General features: G+C 51.7%; 1 long non-coding RNA gene across 1 annotated transcript in view; it reads left to right on the forward strand.

Annotated features, from left to right (window-relative positions):
• Window positions 1-24,084, forward strand: part of LOC122463814 — a 51,036-nt gene extending 26,952 nt beyond the window's left edge. The window contains exons 2-3 of the long non-coding RNA XR_006287435.1: window positions 3,658-3,719; window positions 23,941-24,084. This is a non-coding gene — a long non-coding RNA (uncharacterized LOC122463814). The remainder of the gene's footprint in view (window positions 1-3,657; window positions 3,720-23,940) is intronic.
• The last annotated feature ends 557 nt before the right edge of the window (window positions 24,085-24,641 follow it).

Below are 24,641 nucleotides of genomic sequence, written 5' to 3' on the forward strand. Positions count from 1 at the left end.
AGTGGGTGGGGCGGGGGTCAGTTACATATTTGGGGCATATGAAAAAAGACTGCAGTGGCATTACCATAAGCAGGCACGAGACTTGGGGAATACCGTTCCCCAGACTATCTCATTGAATGTAGAGACTGTCATCCGTCAGAAGGAGAGAGGGTCACTGCTACCCATTCCATTTTCCTTCCTTCCCTCCCTGCAAGATTGTCCCAATTTTAATGGAGGATGCCTTGTCCTGCAAGTCTTGTTTGGAAGATGTTAATAAGTCGCTAAGGGTACGTCTACGCTGGAACAAAAACAAGCCCCCGGCAGTGAGTCTCAGAGTCCAGGTCTACAGACTCTGGCTCGTGCTGTGGCACTAAAAATAGCTGTATGGATGTTCCCACTTGGGCTCCGAAACCCGGTGGGGTGATGGGCCTCAGAGCCAGGGTGGGAACATCTACACGGCTTTTTTTAGTGCCTTAACAGAAGCCCTGCAAGCCCAAGTCTGTAGACCTGGGCTCAGCGACTCACTGCTGCGAGGTTTTTTGGTTATCATTATTATTATTAATTCTTTTTACAATACAGATGTACCCCTCTGTAACTCTTGGGACTGATGTTACAAAGTTGGACCATGGTCGGGGCATTGTCGTTGCATCATGATGTGCCAGCATGCGACAAACTTTATGAGGGTGAGAGATGCATGAGCTTGTCTCATTGCACAAACTTGCACAAGTGGCAGACAGAGGTTAAGGGAGAGATTTGAGCTATGTCCTGCTTGTGATTACAGATCCTTCTGTCTGCTATCCCCACTTGATCTCAGGGCAGCATCCAATTCAGACAGTCACTGCACTTTTGGAGTGCCCCAGCCAAGGAAGCAGTGCCTCCAGCGTGCTTCCTTCAGGGGTTGATATCTCCCCCCCCCGCCCCCATGCCCTCTTCTTCCTGTTAAAGAGCCCTTACAGCTTTGTCCTTGGTACTTTTCTCGGTCCCACAGAGGCATCTCATAGGTAGCTTTCAACCTTGAACGTCACTCCTGTGCTAGTGACCCCCAACTCTACTGCTCCTCTTTATCAATCTCTGATCCCTCTCTGCCAGTCTTGATTGTCACCTTATGACTAGGTCATGTTACTGATAAATGCATCTGAAACGGTAGTGCGTGTTTCTGGTTAAAAGTCATCTTGATTCCACATCTCTGATTTCGCTGTTGCTCTTCTGAACCTTGACTTCCCCACCCTCCCAGGGCTAGAAATCTTGGAGCTCTCCTAGATCTTGGGCTCTAATTGCCTTCCCTTCTAAGTCTCCCTATTTTCCCATCGTGGTTTTCTCAAGACCTTCCTGTCTAGTCTGATCTCTTCTCTGTTCTTGACCTCCTCTTTGTCTCTTCCTGGCAGGGGACTCTTCGCACGAGTCACGCTTTTAGTACTGCTCCGTCATTCTTTAACATGCTGTCCTTTCCTTCCAAGCCACTTCCTTTCTTTTCCACCTCACCTTGAAATCTTCCTTTTCTCTTTCACTCATACAATGCGCCCCAGGGTGATAGATACTGTGATACTCTCTGGGCACTAGCTCCCACCTACCACACATATTAATTAGGAACGAGAGAGACCAGGACCTGACAAGATCCACACACACTGTTAAAAGCTACACTCTCCTGTTGTAAGTAGGGTTGGGCATTTATTCCACTTCATCTGGAACCCACAAGCCCCATTGATTTGCATAAATACTTTAATAAGAGGGCTATTCCTGCTTAATCCTATTTTCCTCTCCCCATAACTAATAAATTAGACAGTTCAAACCTGTCACGCATCCCATGTGTTGAGGCAGAAATAGATACCCACTCATCTTTTCGGGGGTGGGCGTTCCTTGCTCTGTTTTTCTTCCTCTGCCTTCATTCCTCCAGGCGTCTTTTGGTCGCTTCTGTTGCTCCTTCTGTAGTCATTTCTTTGCCTTACTTTCATTTCTCTTCTCCTGAACTTTATCCAGCTTCCTATTCATTTTTCTTTCCTGCCCATTCTTTGCTTCTTTCCTCCAAGATGGGTTGTGCTGGTTTTTTGTTCCCCCCCCCCCCCCCCAGATGCTGATCGTCTAATTGTCCTTCCCCTACTTGCTTACATTCAGAGTGCTGTTCCCAGGGTAAAATCCTGCTCCTGTCACTCTCTGGTGTAACCAGGCGCAATAAATACCCTTTTCCAATCGTTGCTCCCACAAAGGGTCCGATTCTGGTATCTTCCCGCTGCTGATTATCATTCCCTTAACTGCCTAGTTCTAGCCATTACTACCCGAGGGCCTAGCCTCCAACATCTTCCTAGCTCTGAAATCTGTCCAATTCCCACGGCCAAGCCCCAAACTGCCTAGCTCCAGTTGTTACCCCCTAGTGACCGATTGTTACTCTCCAGTCCTAGCTGTCACTTCTATAAATGCCCAGTTCCAACTGTTGTTAGTCCCTCGTTCAAACCGTCATTCCCATGACGGGCTGGTTCCATTGTGCACCTCATTCCAACCGTTCCTCCAATATCTGTCCCATTCTGATTACCATGACTCGGCTTCCAACGGCCGTTCCCGTAACTCCCCGTTTCCGACGGTCCCTCGTTGGTCCTGGCAGCCACAGCCTTTCTTGGCACATCCACACTGCAGCTGGGACTGAACCATTCAGCCCAGCAGACAGACTCATGCTAGCGCCGCTCAAGCCACCACGGTAAAAGTGGCCACGTGGATGTTCCGCCATTAGCCGTTGCTCTGGTCGCAGTGTGCCGGGCAGGCTTGGACCTGGGTGGCTTACCCAAGGCCACAGTGCCCACGCTATTGTTTTTAGCATGCTGGCCAGCATGAGGCTCGCTCCCGTCTGCAGTGTAGACATTCCCTCTGTCCCCGGCATTCCCTCTTCCCCGCTCATAGGGAGATCATCTCAAACCTCCTCGGGCCAGAGAGGCGAAGAATGCGCCTTGGTCTACATTTAAAAATTAGGTGGACATAATTCTGTTGGTCATGGGGGTGAAAAATCCCCCCCACCTCCCCTTGACTGACATGGCTGCGCCAACCTACCCCCCCCCCCAGTGTAGACGCAGCTATGTCAGTGGAAGAATGCTTCCGTCGCTATAGCAACCGTCGTTAGGAGAGGTGCTGTTCCTACAGAAAGGGAAAACTGCCATTTTGGAAAATGGAAGAACGGCTGTGTCTATGCAATGCAGCTCTGCCGCCATAGCTACGGTGCTAGAGTCTCTGTTGTGTGCTGTGGGCTGAGTTAAGGTGAAAGCAGTGTCTGGTGCACAGTTCTGGTTTTGCAGCCAGGAGCACTTCCACGGGGCAGAAATGCCCTGGGACTCCCTGGTCACAGGCAGGGGGTGGCTAAAAGGTTCGGGAGCTGGCTTTTGACCTGTGCACTTCACCGGCCTGTTGGGAGTCAATGCAGAGGTCACTGCGTGGCCTTAGCGTGGGCTGAAGGTGTAACAAGGAGGCAGAAAGGTCCAAGTTCTACTCCTGCCTCCCTCTGTGACCTTGGCCAAGTCACTTAATCTCATTACATTCTCCCCCTGCTATAAAATTGGGGACAGGGGAAATATTTTTTTCTCCCAGGGGTGTTGGGAGACTTGGCTATGTAGTTAATGTTTCTACATTGCTTTGAAGTTGTGAAGTGCAATGTAAGTTCTAAGACTGATTAAAATTATTATTATCTCCTATGCGCAGGTCTGAAATCCGAAGTTCAGGAGATAGCGAACACAAAAGGAACTTCCACCACCCCAACCCTGGTAAGAAAAGGGGGGGGGGAATCAAATTTACCCTTGTCCTATGTCCTCTTGGGGCTGTTTGCTTGTCTCTCCTGATAGGCATCTGCTTCAATGGTTCCTGCTCGACTGCAAACTGTTAAAACAATAGAAGCACACATTCTTCAAGCAATTATATTCCTCCCACTTTCTCTTTTGCTTTCGCTGTCCTAATGCAGCATGGTCTTGTCAATAAGGCACTGAACAAGGAGCCTGAAGACCCGGACTTTGTTCCCTGATCTGCTGGCTGACCTTGAGCAAGTCAGTGCCCCCCTCTGTGCCTCAGTTTCCCCTCTCACCCTTGGTCTGTCTAGTCTGGTTTGATTGTAAGCTGTTTTGGGATATGGTACAACACCTAGCACTATGGCACCCCAATCTGGGGCATCTAAGCAATATAATACAAATAACAATAGTGCTGCTGTCTTTTAATTTATTTGTCTTCTCTGTTTTCTATGTCCCGCTCACCTCATCCTCTACGACTACTTTCTAGCCCTTCCTGCTTCACTTTCCTCTCTTCACTCTAGAATTTATCTTCCTTCTGGCTTCTTTTCTAATCATCTTCCCAGACTCTTTAATTTATCTGACTCTCTCTCTCTCCCATCTCAAGGTCCTGTCTTGCCCCTGTTGGCCCTAACGGCCACTTTCAGCAAGAGCTACCAACCATGCACCTCCTTCACTTCAGCCTTTCTGCCTCCTGCTGGATGCTCTCTAAAAATACCACCTTCTGTTTGCCAACTCCGTTAGCCCAAGCAGTGGGGCCCCCTCAAAGCTGTTCTGATTGGCCCACGTGTGATTTCCCAGCATTTTGTTTGTGGGGTGACTCTTTCTCAAGTGCGCGGTGTGAAAGGCACCCCCTGCAAATACATGGGAATGTGCTGCTCATACACATGATCTCGAACGTGCGGGCAAATTCAGAGCAATAGCAGTTGTCATCACAGCCCATATCCTTAGTAGCTAATTAGCATGGAGGCCCCGCACAGCATCTGCCTTCCCTCACAGAAAGTGAATGCCCATGCCCCGAAAGACGGCCAGTGATTTGCAGTTGCCAAGCCCTTGTAAGAGATCCTCGCTCACACTTTCACTGGGACCATCAAGATGTTGACATGCCTTTCTGGCTAACTGGGCAGTCTGGCTACTGTCACCTTTCTCAACCCTCCTCCATTTTTGAGCCTTGCTTTGTGTGTCCGAGCAGTTGAGATTTGTAGTCCTGGCTCTGAAGAGCTACTGGGTCTCTTGCTCCTTTGTGGGAGGAACCGAGCTTATTTTTGGCCTCTCAGAAAACAATAAATAACACCATGTTTTAGAAATTTGCTGTTTGTATCTTGTTGCAGCTGTCTGCCTGAGACTGGCATGGAGAACGTCTCACCGTTTAAAGCTAAAGTCAGACTTTCAATGCATTACAGCTGCTTTCAACTGGACTGGAAACATTTTTCTCCTTAAATAGGGAGTGAATGTGATCTAGTGGTTCGGGCACAGAAATCCTAATTCCGCAAACCACTTAATCACGGCTTAAATCAGTGGAATTTAAGCATGTTCTTAAAGTTAAGCAGCAGCTTAAGTGGTCTGTTGAATCAGGGCAGGGCTGGGAGTCAGGACTCCTGGGTTCTATCCATAGCTTGATCACTGACTTGTAGCTTGGGCAAATACGTCCCTGAGCCATTGTAAAATGAGCACATCAAAGCTATGCCTTATGCGTAACTTGCTTTGAGATCTACAGCTGAAAAATGCTCTATAACTGAGGAATGCTTGATATCTTTTTTAAAACTATCTTTTAAACAACACATCTGTTCAGTAAAATGGAAGAGCCAGTTGAAATTATAATCCCGTCTAGCTATTTTGAACTACAGTGTGTGTTTTCACTCCTCAGTGTCTAACCAGGAACTGGAGCTGAGGTAGAATATAATTATCCGAGTTCAGATGCAGCCAGGATGCCAGAGTTAACTCTTCCCAAAAAGCACCATGGGATCATTAAAAGCCACAAGTAGCCCGGACCTCCATTTAACGTCTTGTCTGATAAGCAGAAGCACCCTTTTGGCTAGATGTGACGGGGAAACCGACTGAAAGTTGGAAAGGAGACCACAAGGAATACTCAGAAAGGCCAGAACGAGCAGGAAAGGAGAGGGAGGGAGGAGGGAATAAGGAATAAAAGGAGAGTTGGCCTGCAAAGTGAGAGAGGGAGGGGGAATAGAAAATAGAGACAGCTGGTATGTTATGATCACAAAGCTCTTGCCAGGAGCAACCTATCAGGGGAAAATTCAGCCTTCTGGCAGAACTACAGCAGCGAACTTGAATGTCTGTTTTAAGTGTCTTCGTTTAAGTGAAATCCCTTCTTCCAGACAGCCTAGAAAAGAACCCTATGCTCACTGTTTTACAGCAGTGCCTGAAGGTCCCGTTCAAGACCGGGATCGCTCTGTACAAACACGGAATAAGAGACCGTCTCTGCCCTGAAGCGCTTACAATCTAAGTAGACAAAGGGTGGGGAAGAGGCACAGACTGTACATTTACAGTGGAAAAAAGCTCCAAAACAACCCTGCCACAGAGAGTCTCAGAGCCTGGGTCTGCAGACTTGGGCTTGCAGGGCTAAAAATAGCCGTGTGGATGTTCCTGTTTGGGGTGGGAGCTTGGGCTCTGAAACTTGGGGAGTAGGGTGGTGAGGATGAGACTTGCTGCCATGTAGATGTACCCAGACAGGGGAAGGGACTTGCTTGAAGTCCGTCATCCGGTCAGCGGCAGAGTTGGGACTTGAACAAGGTCTCCTGACTCTCAGTCCAGCACCCTCCTGCCTCTGGCCGGCCCCTGGTCTCCAAGGCACCCAGGTAACACTGCTGGCTAATAGTGATCAGGTGGAGCATTGTGGGGACGCGGGAGGGCGCTTTAGGTGCCACTCAGCCAGTCCTTGAATGCAGGCTGAAGGAAGGGGGGGCCATTTGGGTGAAGCAGTGCTCTTGGGGGTGGGCTGGTAGAGGGTGGATAATAAACGGGGGGGTGGGGGCTAGGAAAGCAAAGCGGGGTCGTGTTCTGGACCCTGTATCAAAGGCTGCTAAGGGCTTGTTGGAGCTGAAGGAGAGGGAGAGGAAAGGCAGGTCCAGGGCTTGGGGCTCCCCATAGAGAATTCTTCTGTTTCCCTCAGCTCCCTGCTCTGCCTCTGAGGTTGCTGGTCCCTCTTGCTGCGCTGGCTGGTTTTCAGCAGAGGGCAGTGTTGCAGTGCGTCTGGCTGACACCGAGCGCCGGCTCCTCGGGTCCATCACAGGGAGAAACTCGTTCTAGGAAGGGAAATAAAATGGCCTTTCTGCTGCCCCAGCCTCTTGTCTCACAAGGCTGCTGACCTGCTGTTCTTCCAGCTGGCGCACACCCACCAAGCCTCCCAGGCAGATCAGTATCCTTAGCCCTGCATCCAGAGGATAAACTGAGGCACCAAGAGATGGAAGTCAGTGGCAGGGCTGAGAGCTAGCTGGGAAGAGAACCCAGGTGTCCTGAGTTCTCTGATCACTAGGCAATGCTCTCTGCATCTTGTGCCTTGTCCTGCTGGGGCTATCAGCGGTGGGAGGTGGGATGCTGCGAATTGTTAGCTGATGTGACTATTAGCCAGACATGGCTCATGGGAGCCTCAGGTGCAAAAGTGGCAGCTTGATTCCAGCACTGTGTTGCTGCTAAAAATACAAGTCGGCTTAGAGCAGGGCTTAAAAAAAGAAGTAAGGCATATGGGGAGCCAGGCTATCCTCCAGGGCCCCATGGCAAAGGCTGCAGAGGGTTTGAGAGTGAACAGGGAACTACTGCCTGGTTTAGCCTCATTTCTGCACTCTACCTCCCTTCTGAGGGGACGTGGACATCCTGTCTGGGACCCCAGGGCCTGCTCCCTTCAGGGTCCGGAGCTGTCACTGGACTGAGGGGATGTGGACACCCTGTCTGGGACCCCAGGGCCTGGTCCCTTCAGGGTATGTAGCTGTCACAGAGCTAACAAGAAACTGGCCCCTCTTTGCATGGTAGATTTTATCCTGCGGTTTTTCCATAACTACCCACTTCATGGTTCTTGCGCCTTCTTCTGAAGTAGCTGGTGCTAGCCACTGCCAGAGACCAGATACTGGGCGAGAGGGACCTTGGGTCTGATCCAGTCTGGCCGTTCCTAAGGGCCAGATCCTCAAAGGTGTTTTGATTTCAGTGAGAGTCGCCTAAATACCTTTGAGGATCTAGGCCTAAGTTCCTGTGGTTCGCTGGCCATTCTTGGGGGATGTCTCCTCACATCATGACTGGATTCAGAGTAGCAGCCGTGTTAATCTGTATCCGCAAAAAGAACAGGAGTCCTTGTGGCACCTTAGAGACTAACAAATTTATTTGAGCATAAGCTTTCGTGGGCTAAAGCTCATTTAATCGGATGCATGCAGTGGAAGATACAGTAGGACGATTTTATATACACAGAGAACATGAAACAATGGGTGTTACCATGCAAACCGTAACGAGAGTGATCAATTAAGCTGAGCTATTACCAGCAGGAGAGAGACCTGACTGGAGATGCACGTCTCTGGAGGGCAGAGAGCAACGTCAGGATAATCCCAGTGTTACGCTTGGGCCCAGGGAACTGCATTGGCCTGCACCCTTTGCAACGTGCAACGACAGGGAAGACGGGCTGGTGACACGACTTCGAACTCTAAGACCAAAGGTTGTCAGCCTTTGCCAGCAAAATCCCTGCAGCGACATGCCGTTGGGCCCCTGTTACGGGGCTGCCCAGGACACGTACCTCTGGCTGTGCCCTCAGGCCCCTGCCGCTGTCATCAGCCTAATCACTGATTAGGCTGTGACTGACTCACCTGGCAGCAGGGAGCCGGGACAGCGCATAAAAAGCGCACGGCGCGGCTCTCAGAGGTAAGATACCTTTTGAATTCCGCACAGCAGCTGAGCTGCTTGCTGCGCTTTGTGCCAGGATGCAAGGGTGTCATTCTAGGGGCAAATCTCTCTTCTCCTTGATCCAGGCACCACGCTGCTCGCCCATTTCCATTTAAAATAACACGTTTTGAAAAGCCCCTCCCGAGTGTTTCTGATGCTTCAGCCCCAGCTTTTTTGCAGCTCCTGGGTCTGAGCATCTCCGTCACGCCAAGTCTTCCAGGGGAATCATTATAAACGCTACCGTGGGCTGTGATCAGGCCTTAACCAGAGAGCAGGAAGAGACAGGGCTTGGGATCAATGGAAACAGCCTCCGGCGTAGAGCCATGCTGAGACATTTCAGCAGCCTCAGGGACGTCCTTTCATCCCACCCGTAGCACAGCTGAAACGCGAGGCCCACGGAGGGACGTTAATGCAAAGTGGATGTTGACAGCCTGAAAGCTGCTCCTGCCCCATCCCAAGCTGAGTTCCCTCAACCCAGCTACAGACATGGAATATTTCCGTATAAGCCAAAGACAGTCTTTCAGGTCTCTAGAGCAGAAGGTACAAACCCGAATTGCATGATGGAGAGGGGAAACCAGGGGGCTGAAAAAGCAATGGAAAAATGAAATCCTGTATTTGTGGGAATGTGTTTGAAAGGAGACATCTTTTAAAAAACTCATACTTGTTTATGGAAAATGCGGACAACTGCTTCAAAAGTTTTTGTCGGGTTGATGTTGCTTTTGGAAGGGGTAGGGTGGTGGTTGTTTTTTGGGAGCTTTTTTGCAAAAAAAAAACTTCCACCAACGTCAATGATGTTTTTTGTGGGAAACTTTCATTCTTGAGAAAAGTTGATTTATTAATTCATTTTTACCCAAACCACCTCATTCAGAAAATTTCAGGCAGCCGTCGAGGGAAGATGTGTTCTCTCGCTAGCGGTTACAGCAGAGGCCGCTTGAGGTCAAGTAGAGGAGTCAAGTTCAAAGTCTCAGTCCTTATCTTCAGTGGCCTGGACTCAGGGTATCTAAAAGAGCCTTAGAGTTCTGGGCTGAAGATCTTGGTTGATAGCTCCACTCAGGCATCATGGGACTTTCCGGAATAAGGATAAAGCTCGTCTGAGCAGGCCCAAAGCTTTCTCAGGGGCCAGCCTGAGCCAGTGCAACCAGGTCCCCACCTTCCGAGTGCGAAGCAGCCCTGAGAGGCGAAATAATTTGCCCAACGCAACACAGCGAGTCAGTGGCAGATCTGGGAGCAGAATCCAGGGATCCCGGTGCCCTGCATGGGGGATAATTTGATGGCTCGGTGCCTGGTGCATTCCAGGGCTCCACTGTGGCCCCTTTGATCTGGATTGACCTTCCCTGCCAGCCGTTCACTTCTCTCCTCTGTCGCCTCCACTGTCCTGCCCTTTTCCCTGCCATTCTGCCTCCTCTCTGAGCTGTTTTTCTCTCCCATCCTCGGCCAGCATTCTGTGCATTTCTGTGGGCTCAGGAGGCACCATTCCCGACACGGTGTTCTATACCAAGGGGGACTATATATAGGCGACAATTACAGCTTTCAAAGGGCATGTGTTGCGTTCGAGTTCAACCCTCAGCCCTTCCTGAGCAGCCGTTTATAGCAGCAGACTAAAGAGCCGTCAATTTCAAATGCATGCACCAATCAATTTGCAGCAATATTTAGCGCACACAGGCAGGCAAGCATTTTTCCGGTCCCTCGCGGCCGTGCGAGCATTGACACACAGGCAGAGGTAACTGCCGCAGCCATAGAAATTAAAGCCTTGTGCCACCTTGCAGGGTTTGCTACCAGATGGCAGGGCGGGTAGGGGCCCGAGCATCCGGACTCCTGTTTCTACTCCCAACTCCGCCACTGAGCGCTTGGCCACACGCACAAGTTGTGCCGAATGGGACAGGATTGTGGAGCATAAATACCTTCAAGGGGAGAAAATTCAGGGACTAAAGGATTTATTAATCTATCAGAGAAAAGCAGAAGAACCAATGGCCAGAAATTGGGCTCAGTACTTGGAGAAATTCCATGACTTGTGTCATCCAGGAAGTCAGACGAGATGATGTAATGGTCCCTTCCGGCCTTAAATCTGTGAATGAATAAACTATACTGGGATAGTTAAAGTGATGCAACCCTCCTCGCATGGGCCGCAGTCATACCAGCATAAAGGAGCCGTATGCTAGTATAGCTATTCCTTTATGGGAAAGGGCATCAGCTATATTGGTCTAGGACACCTTTATAACTGATATCGTTCCACCAGCACAAAAACTGTGTGTAGACCAGGCCTAACTGACTGTGTAATGGTGGGCAGGCCACCTCCCTGCTCTGTGCCTCAGTTTCCCCATCTGTAAAATAAACGCCACCCAGCAGCATCATGGGGCTTAATTAATATTTGCAAAGAGCTTGAAATCTCAGCTCTGGAGGCACAAAGTATCTGTATTGTTACGATGCAGCGTTACTGTAGGTGCCAAACGACAATAAATGTTTTGCAATCATTTTTTTAAAGGTTTCTCAGTTATTGCATCGTAGCAAAATGTAACAAGAAGGCTCCAGCTCTCTGAAAATAGAGGCAAGTATGCAGATCAAATACACTGAGACAGATAGAATGCGACATCAATTGTTGGATTAAAATTTTAAACCCTACGCTTTGTGTCTGTTTTTGCAAAAAGAAAAGGAGTACTTGTGGCACCTTAGAGACTAACCAATTTATTTGAGCATGAGCTTTCGAAAGCTCATGCTCAAATAAATTGGTTAGTCTCTAAGGTGCCACAAGTACTCCTTTTCTTTTTGCGAATACAGACTAACACGGCTGTTACTCTGAAACTTGTCTGTTTTTGGAGTATTATAAATAACAGTCTTACATTTATGTTGTTTCTTTCATCCCTGAGGATCCCAAAGCACATAATTAGACTGCACTCACATGGCATGCAGATTTCAAAATAAAGGAATTTACACTAGGATTGGAAATAAAAATCTCAAGGCACAATCAATCCATCCTCATGCTTCAAGGCTTAAGAGGAGCATTAGCTGAGGGCAGGAAGAAATGTTCGTTCCTCCTTGATGGATAGTACTGCTAAACTAACCAGGTGCTGTGAGAGGATTGTGGACTTAATGCTTTGCTTTTCACCTATGGATCTCGGAGAACTTTGTAAACATTAGCCTCACAGCCATCCTGAATGGTAGGTCTCATTAGTTCTCTAGTTCCACCCATAAGCTCCATGCAGGAGATACTCGGTGAAATCCTCTGGCCTGTGTAATAGAGGAATTCAGGCTGGCTGCTCATAATGGTCCTGCTGACAATCTGTGAGTCATAACCCCATTTTACAGATGGAGCAATGGAAGCACAGACAGGGGAAATGACTTGCCCAAGGTCATTCCTCCCTCCGATGGCTCCTTATTCTCTATCATGTCAGAAATAAGCTTGTGTCTTCACTGTCAAGGCTCTTTTTGGCCAATCCCCACCCTACCAGTTATTGCTCATTCAGCAAGGCCGACTCCTGCCTCTGCTCAGCCCGGGATGTCAACCTCCATTCCCCACCCCCACCCCCCCGGCCCCTTGTGACATTGTGACATCGCCCTCCAGTGTTCTCCCACACTGCGATCAGCAGGGGAGCTCCTGTAAACACATGCCAGACTAACCCCTTATCCTCTTGCAAATCCCTCCTTAAAGCTCTCCTTTACCATGGGGGTTACTAAAGCTGTAACAATGGGGAGGGTACTGGCATGTCTTCTCATTTCCTTTGTGCTCCTCCATCTGTCTGTATCCACCTGCTGTCTCTCCTCTTATGCTGAGACTGTAAGCTGTTTGGGGCAGGGCCCATATTTTTGTTCAGTGTTTGTACAGGACCTCGCACTGATCCCTGCCTCAGGCTCTCAGGCGCCACACTACAAATCCTAAATGAGCAGCAGACCTGGGAATGGAACCCAGGAGTCCTGCCTCCTCCTTCACTCATTATGAGAGCACGCTGCCTCCCCCCCGCCGAGTTGATTCCAAGATCAGACCTGTCTGGATTGTCTCTGTTTAATGTGCAGAGCGGTTTAAGTGGCTGCTTCTGGGAATTAATCATGGCAGGCAGCATATCTGCGGTCAAAGGTTCCAACTGATTGAGCCTTCCCACCGGTCTTATCTCTTGAGCCTCTCTCTATTTCCTGGGAAGCCCCTCAAAGATGCTACTGATGTCTAGGGAAGGGGCTTTGTTTGGGGCCCGCTGGCTGGGCTACGCATGGGCAGCCGCAGGGAAACCTCTGCCTCTTTTTTGTCTGGTTCATCAGGGTGTCTGGGCTGTAAAATCTCTCTGGGCTTTCTGCTAGGAGTGAAAAATGTTCCTTGCACCTTAGCCGGTAACAAGGTGATAATTACCCTCTAATCAGTCTGCAGAGCAAACACTGTACAGTGCAAAGCAGAGTGGGAAGGGAAATGCTGACACAAAGACTAATGGGTCCCAATTATTCCAAGTCAGTGATAAAGGGAAAGCGGGAAAGCAGGAAAGGAAAGGAAAGAAAAGGGGGGGAGAGAGGGGCTGATCTGCAGAGAGGGCCTGTGCCAGCTGTGAACAGCTCTCTGCTGAAGGCTCTTTCCTGCTGATCTTATACCTTGTGTTCCCAGGTGAAGGCTGCACATCCCCCGCATGCTGTGCAATTTCTAATTTCCTTTGTGAGAGGACAGAAGGCGGGGGGGGGGGAGGAGATCAGGTTGTTTGTTTCTATTGCAACCAACAAGGTGTTTTGTTTATAACAAAATGCTAATAATGCCCAGTGCCTCTAGCAGCGTCCTCCTCCTCCTCCTGCAGATCTGAGAGTATTTTACTAATGAGTCATTAATTAAGCTTTGCCACAGGGCTGTACAATAGGAAAGCACTGTGATGAACTGGCTAGTGTGCGTGTGGCACCGCTGCCCTCCACTGGACGGTATTAAAACTGATCCGCTGTGTGCCATGAGGCCTGTACTGCTAATAGCTAGTGGAGATCTTCTTTTAGCTCCAGAGGTAGGGATGGGTGATTTTGGAGCAAGGTGATCTAAATCCTGTTTCCATAAGGTTGTGACTGGCTATGGAATACAGAACAGTGACAGTAAGTTAAATGTTTGAGGGGCTCAGTTACTATGGTAATTGGGCATATAGATACCGAAGATGGATGGATGGACACATGCGCAGTCCTGAGTAGCCATGGGTTTGTTACAGGATTATCCATCCCACTTTACCAGTGGGGAAACTGAGGCACCGAGCACCCGCTTTGAAGATGTGTGGAGCTCCTGCAACTCCTGTTGGTTTCTGGGGGAATTGCCAGGACTCAGCACTTCCCCAGGCCCAAATTTTCAAAATCTTACCATTTGGGAATGCCTTAGCCTTTGCATGTCCCATCTGAGATGCTGATTGATTGGCAGGGTCACTCCACCTGAAATCGGGGCACAGAGGGCCGTGCAGGTGCTCAGCCTGTCCAAAATGTAGGCCCAAGGTATCACAGGTTGGGAACCCCAGATCTGAGTCGCTCCGAATTATTAGCCACTCTTCAAAATTTGGGCCAAAGTGACTTCCCGCTGGGCATGCAGCGAGTCAGCTGTAGAGCGGGGCAACAGAACCCCATAGTCTTGCACTCTCTCCCAGATCACACTTTGCTCTGGATTTTGTAAGGAACTCAAGCCCCAGGAAAAAAATTCTGAACCTTTGGAGTGATCCTGGCCTGGTCTGGTGCAAACCTGGGCCCAATTTTGTACCAATATCATGCACAATTAGTGACTTTGCTCAGCATTGTCACAAAGTGCCATCAAGGGGCACAGTCCTCTCTCCCCCATTGACCCCAAGGAAATGCTCACATGGAGAACAGTGAAGAAAACCACAGAGGCCTGCTGCACACCCCCGGCCACTCCTGATTGCTACGTCCCTGCACTAACCATTAGACATACATCCTTCCGTTGCCCCATACTGGGCAGATCCTCAGCTTGAAGTCAATGAAGCTACACTGATTTACAACAGCTAAGAATCTGGCCCCTTGTATCTAACTGCTGGGATTGTTAGGGTTAGGATGCTACATAAATCCAGCAGGTGAACTGTAGGTAAGGGGCAAAGCAAACCAACCAGGGTACGTATTGTGAACTGTACATACAGTAGTGCAAACAGCAGCTGCTTTCTGGCTCGCTCTGTTCTGATCTGAGAAGACACTGCCTCCCAATGGACGCAGCAGAAACTACAGTTTGAAATGGCCCAGCTGCGTGGTGGTGGAACATGTGACGTTTCAACTTGTGTGTGGATACAGCCTCCTAATCCTGTTGCTTGTGCATGAGCTAGACGAGTGCCAAAAAATAGAGAGAGAGAGAGAATGGCTTTGCATTTACTCTCTGGCCTGGAATGTGTCCGGATTGCTTCTCAAGGCATTTTTTAATGCTCTCTGTTATTGTAATCAGTTCCCTTCGGTGGCGTCTTAGTGGGGTGTGTGTGTGTGTGAGAGAGAGAGAAGGAGCACAGGAATTGCCACACACTGCACCAGATCAACAATTCATCTTAGTCTCTGACAGCAGCCAGGTTCAGATGCTTTAGAGAAAGGTGTAAGAAACTAGATAATAGACAATATTGGACTAAGCTATTTCTAGGGAAAGTTTCTTCCGAACCCCTGGCCGTTCGGTGGGTTTGTGCATGGAAGATCGCTTGCAGAGAGAGTGTGGGTATACATGCATGTGTGTGTGACTGCTAACAGAGCGTGGCTGTGTGTATATGATTGCTCACAGAGTGTACACAAGTGCATAATCACCAAGTGTGGCATTGTGAGTGCATGCGTGTATGCATGTGCACACACGTGTGTTAGATCACTAACAGAAGTGTTCCACAGCAGTCGAATGACACCTAGGATTCTGCTTTCCAGCGTCATTTCTCAAAAAGCCTCCATTTTGGAATGATATTTTCCTGGCTTGATTTGAAAACAAACCCAGAGGCTGTAACCCAATTACAGTGCCAAAGGAGGAACCCCTCCATCTCATAAGCTGCAGCGAGATGGTCCCATCACAGCTCATGCTCCAGGACAGCCTAACACAGGGCCCCTTGTCTCTCTTCTTCTCCTCAGCCCTCGCCTGGGCTGCTGCTGCTGCAGAGAATTCGCCTTTTGTGACAATCCTCTCCCCTCCTCCTCCAGCAAACGTGAAGCACTTAAAAGGCTCTCCAGATCCATCCCTTGCTGTCAAGGACACTTCCCTGTGGCCCCTTAACAAGGGATGAAACCAGCCTATTCTGCTGCATTGTGTCCCAGCAGCTGTAGGTTCTGAACCTCCCCGCTCTAATTATTACCATAGACATCCCCACTGAATCCCAGGAATACAGTGGCTGGGAGGCATGTGCAGAAGAGGGCTGGCTGGATGCTTGAGCAAAAGGAAAATCTGGGCCCTGCGAGTGTGTACTGTGCGCTTGCACGCACACTCTTGCACGTACACAAACAGACAGGTGCACTTCGGTGTGCACATCCACAGATTCTCCCCGCCCGCCAGCTTATGTGCAGTCTTTATGCCAGGGGCAAAGAGTTGCCGCTCTAATTTTGCCGTCTCTTTTACACAGTTGGCTTGGGCATAAATGCCCATGGTGCAGGGCAGTGGAGCATTTGGCCCTGGTTGTGTATGTCTATCCAATATACACCCCACCACACACACACACTGGAAACATGCCCCGACCTGTCTGCTGTTTACAAACGCGCACGCGGAAAGATACATGTGCACACAGACAGAGAACAAATGCACAATAGCTACATACCGCATGTGTGTATGTCAAAGAGCGTGTGCATGGATCTATACTCCCGTACTGTATATGTGCGCAGACGGGTCGCACAGCGTAACCACGCCCATGCCAGTACACCCAGGCACAGAGACAGAAGTAACAACGTAAACACATGTGCATTATACAACATGTAGAGATGCCCACGAATATGCTCCAGAAATAACCCATCGCAATCCATGCAGCGCACACCAGAGCCTGCCAAGAAGGATCCCGTGTGAGCAGGATTTCCTGCTATGTGCGTAGGCAGAGGGGAGCAATGAATGGCCGTGTCTTGTGGCCTAGCACAGGGTTTCCCAAATGGGTCAAGGGAAGGTTCTGGATGGGTCTCGGCCTCAGGAGAGCTGGGGGGAAGGGTTGGAGAGTAAGCCTACCCCACGCTCGCCCCCACAGCAGCAGCTCCTGTCTCGGGTGGGACTGGGCCAGGCTCCCTGCTCTGCGCGTTGTGACCTGGTGCACAGGGGTGGCCGGGCCAAACCTGAGTGGTGCTATGGACCCATGCGCTCGGTCACAAGGCCCAGAGCAGGTTGCTGACTCCAGCCCCGTGAGACAGGAGTTGCCCTTGTGGGTTGAGTGCAGGGTGGGGTTGCCCTTTCTGTGTCCTCCCCTCGGCACCAGGCCGGGATGAGGGTTGCAGTGCCAGGGCGGAGGGTGCTGATCCACATGTTTGGTGCCCCCCCCCAGCACAGCAGGGAGGAGGTGGCAGTGGAGGACGCTGGTCTACAATTCCCCCACACACACACCCCGAATTTGGACCATGGGTGGGCTGTAAAACGAAGACCAACTGCGGTTGGTGGGTCCCCTTAGCAGAAGGTTTGGGAACTACTGGCCTAGCAGATAGGGCCCTGCCCGGGCAGCGGGTAGCATAGGCCAGGGAAGTCTGTGCCTCCCCAAACAGCCTGGCATGGCCCCCCCCATGCCTGCTTCCAGTCCCCTTCCCGGCGCTCTTCCACGGCCGAGAGGTGTGTGTGCTCTGGGCTCCGGTGAGGGGGGGGGTGTGTGCGAGGAAGGGGACAAGCGGGGCCTCAGGCAGAGGAAGAGGGGCTGGGGGCTGGCCTCCCCCAGCAGCTCATTCACCCACCGCCCCTGGGGCCTTGGGCTGCACGGCAGGAGCCTGGCGGGGTTCTGCTCTTGTCTTTCTTTCTCGGTGCCTCTGATCCCCTCCCTGCCTCTTGTGAGCTCTCCGGGATAAGGACCCTCTCGCCCTGTGTGTCTGGTCAGCGCCCAGCCCGGCGGGACCCTGCTGGCCCTTCCGGGCACTCCTGTACTCCGGATGGAGAAAGGCTGCCAAGGCCGACACCTCCCCCGTGGGGGCGCATACCAGTGCCAAATGCCCTGCCTCGATTGGAAAACCCTCTTGGCTGCAAGGCCTGCACCCTGAACAGCATGACAGCCCCAGCTCCTGAAAGGCGGGACGCAGTAACAGGACTAGCCTGCTGGTGTGGCAAGGAGCACAGACGCATCTGCTCACGTGGAGCGGGCTCCTGCAGGCTGCGCTGTCCCTCTTCGCCCGCTGCTGACTGGGTGAACCAACGGGCAGGGGCTGCGAGACCCTGGGGCTGGTCTGCAGTCCGGCTTCAGTCCCAGATGGCCCCATTCAGCCAGGTGGACCCGGCCAGGGGTGGGCAGGAAAGGAAACAAGTGTCACTTTGAGCCAGAACGTGAACTGCACTCTGTACCGGGTGGGGGAGCAGCCTCGTTGCCATGCTGAGCAAACAGGGTGCAGCTCTCATTTAAAATGCTGGTTTGAGCAGGGCTGAGGAGTCAGGACTCCTGAGTGCCATTGCCAATTCTGGGAGGGAAGTGTGGGCTATTGGTTAGAGCAGGGGCCGTGGCAACAGCATACCTAGGTTTTATTCCCAGCTCTGGGAGAGGATTGGGGTCTAGTGGGCAGCGCAGAGGTGTGGGAATCAGGACTCCTGGGTTCCATTCCTGGCTTTTCCGCCAACTCACTGTGTTACCAAGTTGCTTTGTGTCTCTGTTTCCCATCCCCTAAAGGGCCTGATAACACTTACCTGCCTCCTAGGGAGGTTCTGAGGGGGAGGATTGATTAGCTCATGTTTACAAAGCACTTGGGAGAGTTAATGGGCCTCATAAATACCGAACACCTCCTTAAAAACGCCCCTATGCTGTGATTATTATCTGGGTTACACTAGTGCCTGGCAGCTCCAGCTGAGATTGCGCTAAGCAATGTACAAACTGAGAGAGAGAGAGAGAGAGAGTCCCTGCCCCAAGGAGCTTCCAATCTAACTAGACAAGACAAAGGGGTACAGAACTACAAAGAGGGGAAAGTGTCACACTGTCAGCCAGCAACAGGACGCAGGGTAGAATGCAGATCTCCTGGGGCAGTCCTCTATGTACTAGGCCACGCTGCCTTTCCTAAGTGGAGTGCATCCAAATCACTTCCAGCTGGCACTGTCTGGGCTGGCAGGCAGCTGCGGCTGTGGAGACAATCTGTGTCTACGCACCCGTCTGTATATTGGTACCTTGTCCTCTCTGTGCTCCATTAGTCCGTTCACCTGCTGCCTAGTGTCTAAATCCCAGATTGTGAGCGCTCTGGGGCAGGTAGCGGTTTTGTGTTGTTTATTCATACTCCTACTAGTATAATGGGAGCCTTGATGCCGTTGTGAGCTACGTAGGCCCTCCCCCTCAAAGGTATTTAGGCACCTAACTCTCATTGAAATCAAAGGGAGTTAGGTGCTCAAAAGCCTTGGAGATCGTAGGCTCTACTTTATTATTTCATTGTTGTTGTAACCACGGCATCAAATCCGCGGAGGATGCTCTTGTGAACTTCTTCGCGTATTGATGCTTTTGGTATTGTGAACATGGTGCCCAGATACCAGGGGGATGGGTTCAGTAAAAGTGATTGGAGAGACTGGTGGCTAGCTAGACAGACAGAGATAGATTTAAAACGGGCTGTCCCCTATTGGTAAAGGTGCCATACAAAAGGCTTTCAGCCTTCGCAGTTTGTAACAGTCCATTCAACAATCAAGACAAATAAACTTACATTTCTAAAGCACCTTTCACCCCAAAGTATTTTACCAACTTTGCAAACACATGAAGCCCTGCCCTCGTCCCTAGCACGCAGCCACTTCTGGGGTGAAACGCAGTGGCTGCGCAACCGCGCACAGCAACACTGGGAAGCAGTTTGGGCCAGGAAACGACAACGAACGTCATGCCTGCAGAGGGAACTTCGTGGGAAGCCCATCCCTACTTCTCTCTTTGAGTAGATTTGCATCCTGCTGAGCGCTCATTTGTGGGGGGGCAATGCTGGGGAAAGATTGTGGCTGGGGGGAGGGGAAGAAATCCAGCCTGTGTGTGCGAGTGAGAGAGAGACAATAGACAGGCTGCTTATAGATCAGTACTCGGCCTGACAAGCCTCTGCTACCCTTACTGCGGATTCCGTTATCCCATCTGGAGAAGGCTTAATATAAAAAGCCAATCATCCCAGCGAAGGTGGCAGAGTTGCCTCTCATTCAAAGCGATCCAGCCTTCTTGGCCTCTCTGTAAGGGGAGGGAGCAGGTGATTTCACTGGAAGGGGCCAGCTGAGATGGAATCCTAATGGGACGGCACCACAGCGCAATAGACAGCGAAGACACCCATCCCTTCCCTAGCCCCATCTGCCCCAGGCTCTCACACTGCCTTGCACGCTTGGGCAGATTGGACCTCACAACAGCCCCAGGATCTGTTATACGGAGGCTGGAGTGAGGCACAAAGAGGTTAAAGCCCAGATCCTGGAAGGTGTTGATTTCAGACGGATCCAGGCGTCTCGGTGCCTTTGAGGCTCTGGGCCTAAGTGACTTGACCAAAGGCTCCCAATGAATCAGTGGCACCACTAGGCCTAGAACTCCTGTGACCTGGCCTCTTCTACAGTAGAAGTAAATAGCGTCATCTTGTTGTTAATAGTTATATGACAGCACCTGGAGACCCTGAGTGGAGTTGGGGCCCCGCCGTGTTAGGTGCTGTACATCTAAACAACGAGAGACAGCCCCTGCCCTGAAGTGCTAACAGTCTAAACAGATCAAAAGGGTTATTTATCCCCATTGTACAGGTGGGAAACGGAAGCACAGAGAAGAGAAGTGACTTGGCCAGGGTCACCCAGGGAGTCTGTGGCAGAGGCAGGAACAAACCAGGCCCTTGCCTGAGCCAGGCGTTTGCTGCAGTGCAAGGCGAACAGAGGGTGGAGTGCTAGAATGAGGGGATCATGGTGGTAGGATTTAGCTACAGCTGTGCTGATCCTGCATGTTCGTCCAAGGCCTGGTATATTTGGTAGAAATGGGGAGGGTAGTTTTTGAGCATCCCCTCACCTCCTGCAGGGCAGCAGGGCCAGAGGGTGGCACCTTACATTCAGCAGGGCAACGGTGCTGACCTGGGAGAGTTACCCCAGCAACAATGTAGGGTCATTGGCGCTGGGGGGTGGGGGCTGAGACCTCTCCCGCCCAAAGGAGGAGCACAGGGCTGGGATTGGGAACCAGTGCAGTGCCAACAGCTTGCACAGGCATGAGGGGGTTAACGGGAGGACTGGTGTGCAGTGTGGCCATGACCAGGCGTAACTCAGGCCCCCCAAAATCATGCGATTGGCTTACAAAGCATGAGATTTTTAAAAAATAGAATCAATGTGGGGTTCTTGGTCGTTGTCCTTACAGGGCACTCGGGGCACATTTCCAAGCTTTTCTCCCCTATCGCCAGGGCTAGGAATGTTTCTTTTTTTTTAAGAAAAGCGGAGATTCTCACCTAGTCATGCGATTCCAGGCGCTGGGGCTTTCAGCGACACCACAAGAGCTGGTGAGACAGGGCTGGACTTGTCTCTGGCTCCTCTGGGGGTCACTAGAAATCGCCAGGCAGAGCCCTGCCAAATGCGTAACCCGAGGAGGAAATGCAAACCAGCTCCTGCGTTTTGAGAGTTGCCGCAGCTACCCCCACACCAGGGCACAGTCAGGCAGCCCCAGGCAGGTGAAAATGCGGCTCTGGTGATGCTGTGAGGGGGCTGCCTCCATATTGCATTCATTCCCCGCTGCGCTTGCCTGTAAGCTCAGCGCAGCCGGGCTGGCTGGCTCGTCCATCTGTGCATCGGCTCTAGAACCCCTCCAGCCATGGGCTCAAATCCCGCTGGTGCTGATTCTGCCCTGGCCCAGGGAAATAAAGCCAGCTCCATGCAGTTTGCTCCGTGCTGCTTTTTCCAACAAGACCTTCAAACCCCACGCACGGCGTGGACGTCCATTGGCACTTTTAGGGCAAGCAGATCTGGCCTGGTGACTTCGCCCCAAATCTTGCCCCCCTCCCCCGTGGCCCCCTTTGCGTCGTGAGCTGCCTGTCGAGCACCTCCCCAGAAGCAGCTGCATTACGGCGGTGCTTGCGTGTATGTAATGAGTGAAGCCCAGTCGGGGATGAGCGGTGCTGCATTATGGTGACTTACGGGATGTGGAAACCGAGAGGGCAAGCGCCCAGCTCCAGGCCAGGGAGTCAGAGCTGGGGTTAGAATCAAGCAGTTCTGAGTCACAGCGTCCTGCCCTGACCCGCTGGGGGATGCCGCTGTTGTGAATTAGGAAGCCTCTGAGATAGAAACTTCCGTCAGGGGTGATTGTGGGTGGCCGATGGCAAACTTGTGTCAGTTCCCGAATACCCTCCTGGGTGGGTGGGGGCAGCCAGGTAGGGGGCATGCGACTCTGGCAAGGTTGGACGGGGAGGGGCATTCTGAGGGTACGTCAAATATACTGTCAGCGTGCGGTGTGATGGCAGCTCCTGGAGACGTACCAGAGCGGTGACGCTGCATCCGCATGTGCTGTGACTACCCAGCCGGGCTTGTACAGTTCGCAGAGCTCCGGCCTCCCTGCTTCGGTACCCGACTTGGCTCGATTAAAGCTAGCGCCGGTAAGTCCAGCCACGCCGCACCTGCAGTATGGACTTAACCTCAGGTAGCCGGGAGCCTGCCCTGAGACTGAGCACGTGTTCTGAGGCCCAGAAGGAGGGGCATTATGAACGAGTCTGTTTGCTGAACCCTAGCACTGGAGAAGGGATGGGGGGAGGTTGAGGGACCACCCTGCTTTCCAGAACCCGGGGAGGAAGGGACGGGGCGAATGCCACCCTCTGAATCCAGGCTGTAAATGTGTCACCCCCATCCGGGCTGTGAGTATAAACGAATCAAACTCATCCCAGCCCCATCCTGCTAAATCGATCCCTTTGCACCAAGAGTTGCCCCGACCCCCCTGGGGCGAAGTCCGCTGCCCGTGATAGAAAATCACTGACCTCCAGGAGCCAAAGATTAGATCAGCAGGGAAAGAAAGAAAGAAAGAAAGAAATGTTCCTGGGAGATTGAAGCAAGCCACCGGAATTTAACCCCTGCAGCTTCAAAGCACTTTGAACCATGCGGTGCCCCATTAAAGCCCACAGGAAACTTTGCACGAGCCGTTTTCTGCTGTGTGAGAACGACCAAGGTCAGGGTGTACCAGCCAAAGCGGCTGGTGTCTGGAAGCCCCCAGCAGCAGCAGCTCTGTGGAGCCTGGTGCCTGGACTGGAGTCCAGCTGCAGAGCTTTGGGGGAGTTGTAAGCTTCCCTCCAGGCTCTCGCGGCTGGTTGAAGATGCGTTGGGAAAGCTGAGTGGGTGGGAGAGGAGACGGGTGCTGGCCTGTGAAATATCCGCTGGAGTCGGTGTGGTACAGGGCGGGCTGCTGGGACCACAATGGGGATTTACAACCAGCTGGTGAGGTAAGTCAGTAAAGAGAAGGCAGAGTTGGTTGGGGGCAGCAATGGATTAGGGACCCTTTCAAAGCCAGATCAGTGCTTCGAATCCAGGGCAGGGACTGGCAGCTGATGGTTGCTTGGTGGCCGACCCAAAATGAATTTGAAGGGCCTCAGCATGGTTCCCAATGGGCAAGAGCCCACACCACACAAACCGCCAGCAGAGAGGCCCAGGACTGAATGGGCTACAGAGACTGGCCTTGGTCAGTGCTTAATATGTGCCACGGCTTGCCAAGGCTGAGCCCTGGCACCTCTAGGCTTGGCAGTTCAGAGCCCCAGCACCTCTAGGCTTGGCAGTTCAGAGCCCTGGCACCTCTGGGCTTGGCAGTTCAGAGCCCTGGCACCTCTTGGCTTGGCAGTTCAGAGCCCCGGCACCTCTGGGCCTGGCAGTTCAGAGCCCCGGCACCTCTGGGCCTGGCAGTTCAGAGCCCCGGCACCTCTGGGCCTGGCAGTTCAGAGCCCCGGCACCTCTGGGCCTGGCAGTTCAGAGCCCCGGCACCTCTAGGCTTGGCAGTTCAGAGCCCTGGCACCTCTGGGCTTGGCAGTTCAGAGCCCTGGCACTTCTGGGCCTGGCAGTTCAGAGTCCTGGCACCTCTGGGCTTGGCAGTTCAGAGCCCCGGCACCTCTGGGCCTGGCAGTTCAGAGCCCTGGCACCTCTGGGCTTGCTACGTCAGTTAATGAAGTTAAAAAAAAAAATTGCTGGAGCCCTGGCAGCTCTTTCATTACAAATTAAACGCTGGCCCTGGTCACCCCTAGCAGAGCTCTCTCCCGCTCAGGGGTGAGACACATCGGAAGGCAGAGTGTGTGCAGAGAGCCAGCATTTCTCTACCTAACCCCCTTCCCTGCCTTTTCATTTCAGTTCAAGGTAATGAAGAGGGGCGCTCACGTTCTTGAGGATTTCCAAGCTAACAAAGATCTTGCAGAGACCGTGTGACATTCACTTTGCAACCAACACTTCCGAGAAGAACGGCTCGTTATAGCCTGTCTCCGCGAGCCAGCACCCGAGTGGGATATAATATCTGAATAATTTACAAAGGCTCTTCATTAAACAGATTTATTTTTGGCAGCTTTGTTAGAATGTTCCTTTTAGGAGCAAAGAGGGAGATGCGCTGGCCTCCCTGCCACGTCTCTTCATCTGGGGCTGGACTGGGAACGGGACACGGCCCTGGGAGGTCACTGGGATAAATACAACGCAGGGCCACTTGGACAACACACTTTGATGGCTTGTGCAAAATGAACATTCCAAAGGGTGTGTCTACCCTGCGCTCGCAGGTTGTGACGGCCGCTCGTGTAAATGCACCCAAACTAGCTTTAATCTAGACTAAAGCTAGCTCGAGTCTGTCTATACATTCTGCAGTGGCACCTTGCAATTGCAGTGTAAACGCTCCCTAAAAGATCTGCTGTAGTTCTGACCCCAAGATGCAGGGATCATTTGTGTGACGCTCGCTGGCCTGTGCTAGGTAGGAGGCCGAAGTAGATGGTCATAATTCTCCTTTCTGGCCTTCCAGTCAGCAAGTTTGGTCATTCTCAGTCTAGTTCCTAATGGGTAGGATTCTAGAT

This window comes from Chelonia mydas, chromosome 25 (assembly GCF_015237465.2).
Source record: "Chelonia mydas isolate rCheMyd1 chromosome 25, rCheMyd1.pri.v2, whole genome shotgun sequence".
Lineage (NCBI taxonomy): Eukaryota > Metazoa > Chordata > Testudines > Cheloniidae > Chelonia > Chelonia mydas.